Consider the following 12534-nt stretch of genomic DNA (forward strand, 5'->3'; position numbering starts at 1 on the left):
AAGGTCTTCCCGGTTTTTCAAATATATTGGTCCCCCTAGCACGTCTGCTTATGGTGGCGATGGGCACTTTGAAATGCTCGGAGGCCTTAGCCAAAGTTAACCGCCCTTTTTTTACTTCTTCTATTGCTCTGGCTAAGGCTTTCTCTAAGTAATGCCTATATGGCACGTAATTTTTGCCATTTCTGACATGGCTAAATGTTTTTTTATAAGTGCGCACCATTATCTCATACCATTCTAAAAAAGCCAATTTCATTTGAAAGCAATTTCTAACAATTTTCAAATAGCCCCCATGCCTTCTCAAATAGCCCCCAGTCACTTCTCAAATTACCCCACTCCAGAAAATACTGAATAAAAAAAAACAAAAGAGTCCTAAAATGTTTATGTTACCAATACACCTTCCTAAAACCCCATAGTTTTATTTGGATTAAGTGCCAATATCATACAATTAATCGGTTTAGATTTACAGAGTAAAGTTAACCACTTACCGTTCTTTCACCAAAAAACACGTGTTTTTCCTAATATTTTTACGCGCCAAAATAAAACAGCTACCTTTCGTCGATCTGCGCTCGAGTACGCGGTTGCATGTGTACTAATGGCCTTGCGCGGCGTTTGCGTATTGTTATTAACGCTGTGGGCGTTGTTGCCGCTTTTAACATTTTTCGGATAAATTCTCAAATTACCCCTGATTTCCAGAATAGCCCCATTCTACGGTATTGTAGTATTTAATTTTAAAATTTAAATTTCGCGCCTTTAGATATAACGTCATATGTGTTGACAGTTATTACGTTTTGTTAGGTTGGCAAGTATATGGATTTATTAGTTATGAGTTGTAATTTGTGTATTTGTTTAACCGAATAAAAGGCCATTCTAAATTATTACTTGTATTTTCTTAGAGTATACTTTTAAAATCGCATTAATAAGATTTTTATGAAATGTGCAATTAAAAAATGCTTAGGGTGAATGCGCCAGTTAGCCGACCAGTGCCTATTCTCGACCATTTATGTATAAAACAATAAAAAACAAGAACCGAACTCGTTATTTATTTTCATAATCCTTATTCCCGTTTTCGACCATCCGTAATAGAGATTTTTAAATTTTCCGCGCAATCTCTGCTTAAAACGGTCAGCCATTACAGACGTTGTAAATATATCATCATGCTTTATCTTTAACTAATATGTTTTTCGATGTAAGGTAAAAAAAGACCCTTCCCAACTAGCAATAATAGTCCCTGATTCTTGTTAAAAAGTAATCGCTACTAAAATATAGTTCCTGAATCCACTTTGCTACTTAAAATGTTACTTTATAGAACATAGTTACTTTAAAGTATAATTTAGAAGTCGCTGTCTGGTTCCTGCCACTAATATTTGTGGGAGATAAGCACCCATATATTAAGTGGCAACGGTTCACTTTCAAGTAGTATCTTGGAACTACCCGAATCTTTACAAATGCCACGATAAAAGACCAGAAATTTTATAGTCTCTTTTTATGGTAGCAGTTACTTATAAATGTTACTGTAATGCCTCGAAATAGTTTTTGTTACTTTGTGGTAGCAATTTAAATTCCAGGGTGGTTCCGGCTACGACAATTAGGATATTTAAAAACATAGTCGCAAATATAGTTCCAAAATAGTTATTGTCACTATGGTAGGATACTATGAAGTGGCTGCCCCAGGGCCGTTCCTAGGGGTGAGGGCGCCTTCGTGCAAGATAAATTATTGGCGCCCCTCGCCACCACTAAAATAATGACAACATTTTTTTTTTGTAGAACAGTTTATTGCACACAGCATATATAGCGTTTATTTTAATAAGCGCACATTAGCATAGCATAAACAAAAAAACAACATTCAGTCATAATACATTAACATAAAATATTACAAATCTAAATAAAAAAAAATTTCCAGAAACACTTATTAATAATAACTGTAGTAAAAAAAATAACAAGTCCCTATAACATAAAAGAAAATAAGGAAACATATGCAAACATATATAGGTTTTAGAAAATACTGAATTAAAATGTTGCCTTTCTTGTCTAGCTAATTTTTTCGCCTATGTATTGTTCAATTGCGATTGTTGCAAGACCACTCAATCTTTCCTGTGACATAGTTGAGCGCAAATAGTTTTTTATTAATTTTAACCTTGAAAAGCTACGCTCTCCTGATGCCACAGTTAAAGGTAAAGTCAGAAATAATCTTATAACAATTGCAATATTGGGAAATAATGAAACAAGATTATTCTTGCAAATATAATTCAAAATTTGTAATGGTGTTAATTTTTCTGTCAAAAATGGTTTTAAAGCTATAATTTCGTTATATAATTCAACACCATCAAAATCACAAGATTGATCTGTCGCATTAAGGTATAATGCATATAGATCATTTACATAGGCTTGCAGAATATTGTCATCTAGTTACTGTATATTAAATAAAAAACGAAAGTTTCTGTACTGTTCTCTTAAACTTACAAATCGCTCATCTACAGAATTTATACAAACATCTAGTACAGAGTAATAAAAATAAAATAAACATTGACTTTAGAAAGAATTTCATACCAGATGACAGTAGAAATAATAAAATGGAAAGTTTGAATTTTACCAAGTAAAGCAGCTTGATGTTTTGTGCTTAAATCTCTTGAGTCATCATTTTGTAGAAAAGACTCTAATATTTCTTTTAAATTAAACCTTAGGGGTTTTATTGCAATAATTCGGCTCTCCCATCGTGTTTCGCTAACAGATTTCAGAACTAAATTTTTGACATAATTTTTCAAAACATCCCATCTATAAGTAGAGTTTGAAAAAAAAACAAACAACTCCTGAAATAAGGCAAAATAATTAATAGTTTCATGATTAATTTTTGCCGCATTGTTGATAACCAAATTTAATGTATGTGCGGCGCAGGGCACAAAAAAAGCTTTAGGGTAAATATCTAAAATTCTTTTTTGGAGACCGATGTGCTTTCCTTTCATATTTGCGCCATTATCGTAACTTTGGCCACGTAAGTCTCGTAAATCTAATCCAAGTTTAGGTATTTCTGCTTGGATTAAGTTAAAAAATCCTTGGCCAGTAGTGTCTAGAATTTAAAAAAAAAACCAGAAAGTGTTCTTCTATTACGAATGCATTTTCTACTTCATTTAGAAACCTAATAACAATAGTTATTTGTTCTGTATGACTGGAATCTGGAGTGCTATCAAGAGTTATAGAGAAATATTTGGAAATCCTTGCTTTATCGATAATGGTTTTAATAATTTTTTGTGCCATTAAAGAAATTATTTCATTTTGAAATTTGTTTCTTAGATAATGAGCAGTATGGTAAGTTTTTTGGTTTTTTGACGATTGTATCCTTTTTAAGTGCTCAGCCATGACAGCATCAAATTTTGTCACCATTTCCACTGCCTTTAAAAAGTTGCCATTATTATTTACATATAGCTCATTAGAATCTCCGCGAAATGGCAAGGAACAACTTGCCAAATACTGAATAGCAATTAGCCTTTCAATTACTGCATACCAATGTTTCCTTTCCATTTCGAAGAGAGTCTGATGAGTGCCATCAATGGTGGTTTTATTTTTTATTGACATTTCGGTCGACTTCCAAGTTTTAAAATTATTTAAATGGGTTGCATATTTTTCGTGCTTGGACAACTTGTCACTTATGCGTCGCCAATAAGTTAAGTCATGGGTTTTATATTGAGCAATTAAAAAATCTATGTATTTTACGATAAGGGGTGAAGGCCAATTTGCTGGATCACTCAAATCATCGGTATCGCTCACACATTGTTGTGCTGTTGTAACGTTGCAACCAAGTTCAATCTCTTCATCGGATGAATTGGATTCATGGAGATATTCTTTTTCCGCACTTATATCACTTCTGTCGCTCTCACTCGAACTATTATTTAAAAAATTGTCTACCTGGTTCTTGTTTGAACTACACGAAGGAAAGCTGACTTCATCACTAGCACTGGTACTATCGAGATTAGAAAAATTAACTTTAGACGTTGGACTAGATTCATTTTTGCCAATTTCTTTGGGTTTTAAAAATTTTTGTATGGCACCTTCCCTTTTTTTTTCTTCCGACTGCCGCATCTGCTTTCTCTTTTTAAATTCACTTCCTGATGGTTTTTTTCTCTATGGGAACATTGTAAATTACTAAAAAAAAAGTTAATAAATACAAAAAAGTAGTAACAATAAGAGGTATGCACGTTTAGTATAGGTATACAGGGTAATATTTAATAATTTTTATTTTGTTTGACGTATATTTTAGTGCTCTTTATTTATTTAAATATTTTAAGTAATTAACACTGTAATTAAATAGTATTTAATTTAATTTAAAAATAATTAAAGACGCCTATATCAAAAAAAATTATGAGTCTTCCTTAGCTATGCAATGCAAAATGCAATATCCGGTATAATACAAATTAACAAACAGTAAGTAACAAACTACCGAGTATTAATAAATGATAATGAAGTCATAGCCTGGATCGATCCAATTGCCAACCAAGTCGGGATAAAACACTAGACAGCAAAAATCAAAACAAACAGAAAACAGGCGAGCCGGAATACGCCAAAATGCCAACTAACTTCTGCAGCATACCGTACCGGACAGTAATCAGGAGGGAGAAGGTGCGCCGCGCGCTATTTTGGCTAATCCGTTATCCAATCATCAATCTATACCAAAGACAATAGACAGCAAGGATCGCTTACTGTCGTCTTGTCGGAACGCTAGCGCCCAAATAGGAAAAGTCATTGTCAGCAAAACACATGGCATACGTTATAATCCCAATAGCAATTACAAATTAATCATGCTTAGTCATTTTTTCTAAAACCGTATAGTGTATAAAAAGCAAAATAATTTTTAAAATAAATTTAAACTTAATTTATAGTTACCAATATTGGAATAATTGTTTTGCGAACGATTTGCTTGCTTGGATTTTGGATAATATATGTATTCGCAAATGTTATGTTGCTTGTGTCGTTTTTTTTTTTGTTTTTTTTTATAATTTTTTATTTTTGATTCTTCATTTTGGCGCCCCTGTCGCATGGCGCCTTCGTGCGGGACACAAACCAGCCACCCCCTAGGCACGGCCCTGGGCTGCCCCATACGCCTTGCCACTAAAAAGTCGCCGGGATTAAAAATCGGTACTTTAAAGTGGCCGTTACTTAATACACTTCAATAAAAAAGCAAAATAATAGATCAGAACCACAAAAATATCAAAATTTTCTAATAGTGTTACACTTATTATAAAATTTTATTATTTTAGAGTACAGAAAAATGCCAAAGATAAATAAAAAAAAGTTTAGACATTCCTGTACCTTTTACCGGAGAGTTAAACAAAAACGGAATATGCCAGAAAGCGAATTTCAAGAACCCGAAAATCAATTTTTGCATGATCCTGTCTGTAATGCTGTTAGATCAACATAATCCCGTTGATGAAATTTTAGAATTTCCTTCAGGTGACTCAATGGGCTTTAAAATACTCAATTCCCCACGTAGCCTTAACGGATTTGTCAATTTTATTAAAAAATGAACTTAAGCTTGAAGAACTACCTAGAGACAGTAGAACTTTAATTGGAACACCAAGCTCCTGTTCCATAGTACCAATGGGAGATGGTCATTTCTGGTATAATGGGATCCAAAAAAAACTTGTATCAGCAATCATTTTTAACTAAGTTAAATAAGGATAAAGATATTTCTTCTATTTCTCTTATTTTTAATATTGATGGACTGCCTCCGTTTAATAGTTCTCCTTTACAATTTTGGCCAATATTACTCAAAGTACATGAATACCCTAAATTAAAGCCAATGGTTATTGCTATTTATTGTGGACCAACGAAACCCCCTATTCAAGAATATTTTATGTGATTCACTACATTTATTTGACTTAGGTAATATGTATATAATATTTAATAATCTCTTAATTTTTTAATTTTTTCTTAAAAAATCTTTAATTTTTTTAGGTATTATGAAGAAGTGTCTTAATGGATGATAAACCCATCCATTAAGGTAATTACAATTTTAAAACCAAATTCTCTGGGAGAGACATTGAATATCTCTCAGAAATGTTAATATCATGTAACATCAGAAGGCCAACTGAACTTCACAGAGCAATAAGACCACTAAAGAATTTAAAATTTTGGAAAGGATCTGATTATCGGACGTTTTTACTTTACTTGGGACCAGTACTCCTTAAAGATATTTTAGCTGGTCCAGTATATCAAAATTATATTTATTTATTTTGTGCTACTACTATTTTGAGTTGTTCAGCTTATTTAAAAAACATTAATGTAGCTGAGAAATTGTTATTTCAGTTTACTACAACATTTAGTAATTTATATGGCAAGGATGCTATTGGGAGCAACGTGCACAATCTGTGCCATGTTGTGAATGACGTTAAAAAATTTGGTTCTCTAACTGATATAAGTGCATATCCTTTTGAAAATTTTTTATTTAGTTTAAAATCATTAGTTCGTACTGGTAAAAGGCCATTAGCACAAATTGCCAAACGGCTGACAGAAATGCAAAGCTTAAAAATAGATGCTTTTCCTGGTTTAGTAACTCCTTATGCGACAAATGAAATTTTAAAGAAAAAAACAGAGTCTTTAGCACTTGCAGGATACAGGTTATACAAAACCATTTATGTGTCAGAAAATGTTATGTTATCTAATAATATTAAAATAAAATGGTTTATGACGAGTTATAATATTATTATTGAGTTAATGTATGTAATGCAAGATAAAGAAGGATACTACGTTTAGAGTGCTGGTATAAAAAATTATGCAGATTTTTTTATTTTGCCATTTAAATCGTCTAACATAAATATTTATGAATGTAAGCATAAAAGTAAAAACGATTTTAGTTTGCCTAAATCATACCGTTTAGCAGTGGCGAAGCGTGAACTTTTCTTTCGGGTAGACAAACAATAAAAATCGTTAATTAGAAAAAAATGTGTATTCAATATTATTCACTTTAATGAAATAGAGAATGAAAGCGCATAAAATATTAACTCAAAGAGAAAAATATGTAGTAATATAAAAAAGAAAAAAATTATTACTACTAGGATAAAAAGATAGATAGATAAAAATAAATACTACTTACAAAAAAACACAACATAGGTATAATCATAACATATAGATCCATAATATCCATTATTTTAAAATTAATTAAAGACAAATAAAAACACAACTAAAATACAATTGCCAATATCAAACAGTCGTTCATAAATAACCCCTAAAATATCCACTAAAAAAATCTTTTCTATACACCCAAAAATAAAAATACTAATTATTAAGTTACAATGGGCAGTGTGAATAAGAATTCAGTAAAAGCTAAAACTTACATTTTAATAACAAATGCTTAGTTTGCAATGGATAAAAGTAAGTAGTAACTTTTACTAATTAATACAATAGCAAAAGATAAAGTTGTTAGCATTGTCTAAAAATGGTGGGAATAACGATAAGCAATTATTAAGAATATTAAGGAAAAGCTTACATTTTTGCAAGCTTGTTAGACCCTGGCTTAAAAATTTAGTATTATTAAACAGTTTGGTAGAAATGGCTGCATTTATGAATATAAGATCTGTAAAATTTTATCCCGAAAGAAAAGAAAGTCGTACCGAAGAATACCACGATCTGTATAGATTTAGTGAAGAAAATGTTGAGTGGATAGCTAACCATTTTTTGGAGCCAAAAGTGGAGACTAGAGTTGGTGCATTGAGTCCAAAAAAAAATGCAAATATTTTTGCAATTTCTAAGTGATCCTGGATTTCAAATAAGGATCAGAAAAGAAGGAGTTCATAGAACAACAATATGTAAAACGATAGCTCGCGTTTTACCAAAAATAGTTGAAAAGGCAGGAATTTGGATGAAATTTCCTACAAAAAACTCGACTGACCAGGCAATCAACGAATGGGTAGAGTTGTATAGATTTCCCTGTGCTTTTGGTGCAATTGACACTCATGTACCAATAATAACGCCATCGCTACATGGTGACAAATATATGAATAGGAAAGGATGGTGTAGTATAAATGTGCAAGCAACTTGTGACGCAAAAGAAATTTTTACATCCGTAGATGCTCAATGGCCTGGCTCGGTGCACGACAGTCGTATTTTAAGTAGACCAAAATTTTTGGTATGATGAGAAGACGTCAACAGATCTATGGACTTATTTTAGGCGATAAAGGGTACGGCATAACACCATTGGATGATTTACCAAATAAAAACTTTAAGTAAATACTTAAAATATCTAGCTTTCGCTAGTAATTAAAAGCAAAAGGTTATTCACTTTAATTTCAGCAAATGCTATTAGTAAAGGCTAAATCTATCTTGTAAAAGCTAAAGCTTATACTTCTAACTAAAAGCAAAAGCTAAGTTTTTATTCATACTGCCCAATAGCACGCGCCCGCACCAAATGCCAAATGCAGATTCATCAAAAAACAAAACTGAAGATGTATTGCGGCCGACCAGATCAAGCGTGTCCATAAACAATAACCCTCAAGAGCATAATAAAATAGCTGGTCGACTTCGATAGACAAAAGCTCAAATGTCTTTCCCGCGAGTAAATTTTGCATACGCATGGGCGAAGTTAGAGCCTCAAAAATGGGGGGGCTAAAGCCCCCATCCAGGGGCAGAGTTACACGAAGAGGTGAGGGGGTGGCCATCAAAGAAAAGTCCGCCGCAGGCCCCGCCGGAGGTAACAAATTTTTTGGTGGGCACCTTCATTTTCACTTATAAGTCGTTAAAATTATTAAAAAAAAAGAATAGTCTTAAACAGCTTCTATTCTAATTTGCTGTACTATATACATAATATCATGAATTTCTTTTACTTTTATTTTCATATAAGGTTTCATCCAAGGAACACGTTTCTGAATTTTATTGCAATATCCATAATGTATGAACTATTCTGTATATGTATTGGAGTATATTGAATACACAGCAAAAGTCAAAAGTCGCTAGTTTTTTAAAAAAATTTAAACTTTCAAGAAAAATTTTAAAGTTCAAAATAATATCATTTTAATATCTAATTGTCGGACTTAATTAATTTAGACAAAGTTAAACACGACGTTTCGGTTGGTAAGTATCTCCAACCATTATTATATTAAAATCTTATATTAAGTGTAAACTAACAGTTTACACTTAATATGGTATTCAGTTTTTATGGTAACGGTTGGAGATACTTACCAACCAAAACGTCGTGTTTAACTTTGTTTAAATTAATGACAATGCAAATCCGACAATTAGATATTACTTCTCCATTGTCTGCCACCTTCAAAACCAATATCATTTTAATAAAACGCAATAATTCTTCAAAAATAGTAAAAGCAAAATTTATTAAAAATGTCCTTAAATGAAATGAAATCCAATAAAATTATCTTATAACTACTCTAATAAAACTTTTGGATTTCCTTTTTTTAAAAACTCTTTTAAAATTTCATCTGGCGACAATGACTTTGTTAGACCACTTTCAATACTAAGAGTGGTTAGTGCTAAAGAATTAAATCGATCCTGACCCATCGTTGACCTAAACCAATTTTTAATTCTTCTCATTGAGAAAGAGCGTTCGCAGGACGCTAAAGAAATTGGCAAAACTAATGCTATTTGCATAAGGGTATATGCATTTGGAAAAGTCTCTTTTCTTAATACATCTTTAATATCAGAAATGGTAATGTTGTGGCTCTGGCTTTTATTTATGCAATTCCCAATAACGGTCATTTCAGCTTTTAATAGCTCCCTATCGATTAAAAAGGTATCTCAGATTTAGCTAATTTCTGACTTTCGAAAGAAAATCTTATTTTTAGATGATTTATTATATTGTCGAGAGACCTATAATAAATTGAAATTAGCCAAAACTTTTCTGCCTCATTTTTTATCAAAGGTGAATTTAAGAACGTTTCTTCGTGTACTGCGGAAGTGGAAGCTTCAACCACATATTCTTTAAGTCTTATACTTTCTGTTTTTTTACGTTTTAAACAATTTTTTTGGGGGGGCTAATTTCATTTTAAAGGGGGCTAAGCCCCCCCAAGCCCCCCCCTAACTTCGCCCATGTGCATACGTAATAGGCTGAATACTGATGCGACCGGACCTCTGTCACCTGCTTGATGCGTATATGGTTCGATTAGATGCTCCAAATTTCCGAAGACAAACATCAATGTGTCTTCCGGGGGCTTGTATACATTAATTGGGTGTCAGCCCTGCATTTTTATTTTAATTGGTGCGTCGGGCGGGGCGCGCCTTAGATATTATAGATAGATAGATATTATAGCCGTTTAGAGACTATAATATAATGTTAGTAAGGAGAGCGACTATATTCTGTGTTATTTTTTTTTAAATTTGAATTCAACAATTACATGAAATAATTACGTAGTAAATTAATGAGAAATAACTGGATAATTTTGGGTAGACAGTGTCTACCTTGTCTACTCGTACGCTTCGCCACTGCCGTTTAGACCAAATAAAATGTAAATTATTTGTAATCGAATGGAAAGACAAGCTTGTATTTTTTCCTTTGCTTCATACTTTAACAACTAATGAGAACTCTGTTTTTGGGTACATAAAAATATATATTTATTTATTATTATGATTACCCTAAATAAACACTTAACACTAAACAGGAACTAAAACAATAATTATTCTTAAAAAAAAAAATAAATTCTTGCTCTTTGGCATATAAATCAATTTAAAAAAATCACAAAGAACATTTAAAACATTTTAAATAAACAATGAAAACTAGCTGGGTAGCTAGGTGCATAATATATAATAAGGATGTTATAGTGGCCAAGGCACAGATGTAAATAGCTCCGCAGCTATTTACATCTGTGGCCAAGGTATTACGCGGCGCGGCGCGTCTCCACGATATCGAGGCGAGCGCTTCTGAAAGGTGGCGTTTTGGTTGCACGGGGAACTTTATAGAAGAGTGTTACTTTATAGTAACTAAAAACCCTTGGCAATACAGTTCCAAAAGAGTTTCTGTTTCGATATAGTCACTTCTGGGTAGTTACCATTGTTACTTTATTGAATTATATACTTTAAGGTTTCAAATGGGTAGTTTCGGCCTAATTATTCATAATTTTTACCACTTTATAGTAGCGTATGGAACTTTTTAGTAATTTTCATGGTATCGGCCATATTTTTTGAAAGCTTACGAGGTAAGATTAAGATGGTCTCCAAGATTAACTAAAAAATTATGCATTTTTTCTCAAAATATGCATTAAAACCTTATATATGTTAACCATTTTTGACCATAAAATACTTTTGCAAGATAGCAAGCAATGATTTAAAAAATTTGAAAAAAATTTCGAAATATTATATAATTTTTTAACATAAATAAAAAGGTTAATTCAGATAGTTGGTGCGGCGCTTCAAATTATTTTAATATAAACCTATAGTTTTAACCAGTAAACTCAATTGCGTCGATAAATTTACTTTCATATTCCTAAGAAAAACTCAAATCAACATTATGAAAAATCATAATATAATAAGTAAAATGGCTGTTTATGATTCGTTTGTCATCATGCCATTTTAAAACAATCTTACAATTTCATAAAGGTGGCGCTGGTGAAGACATTCGAAAAAGCATTAGTTTTCCACGAACTTGTGACCACGCACTAACTAGGCAGCCTCGTGGCATCTACGTATCTGGGACGAAATTATCTACTTTATAGTAGCACAACAGAGTAAATGCCTTAGTGGCAAAATCTACCCAAAACACTACCCAGCTACCCAAAATCATTCCCCATTTTAGTCGCAGCCTCGTAGCATCTTACAAATATGGGATGTGGCATGTGGCCGCCTAAGGTCGCCGTCCCCTCTATAGTTTCTTTTAGAGTGGCAATATCGTTCCTGCCCACTATAAATGCTAGTTGGGTTCTTACTTAGTTTTTATAAAAAAAGCATTTTTATTTTTGCATTTTTTGTGAAAATCAAGGTGGTCGTCCATCTGGAACATCAGATTAACGAATTTTCAATTCAACTCGACCGGGGTGGTCGAGAAATGGATTAATTCGTTTAAAATATAGCGTCTTTTTTTAACTTATATGCTTTCTCCTTATGTTCCTTTTCTTTTTATGACATTATTTGACATATATAAAGGAAGTCTAGGCCAGATTTCGACCACCCTGATAGTTCGATCCTTTTTTAAATATTTCGCGTCATTTTTGAGTGGTCGAGAAATGGTATACGAAATTTAGTTTTTTCGACCACCAATCCTGAATTTATATTTTATTGATTAATTAATAAAAAAAATAATCAAGAATGAACAAAATGAATTATTTGATTTTGCGTCGAATTTGAGCAAATATGTCAATATTATAGGTACCATAATATAAGTAAGTATCTCCAACCGTTATCAAGTGTAAACTGACGACCAGTCTAAACTAACTAGTTTACACTTTAGACTGGTCGTCAGTTTACACTTGATAACGGTTGGAGATACTTACCAACCGTCCGATGTTTTCCCTGTACCATTGTCTACCAAAAGCTACGGAACCGTGAGTGTCCGCTTAAGCGGCGCTTATGGGTGCTAATATTATATTTGGATTTCATTTTAGAGTA

The sequence above is a fragment of the Anthonomus grandis genome, chromosome 2, assembly GCF_022605725.1.
Source record: "Anthonomus grandis grandis chromosome 2, icAntGran1.3, whole genome shotgun sequence".
NCBI classification, from domain to species: Eukaryota; Metazoa; Arthropoda; class Insecta; order Coleoptera; family Curculionidae; genus Anthonomus; species Anthonomus grandis.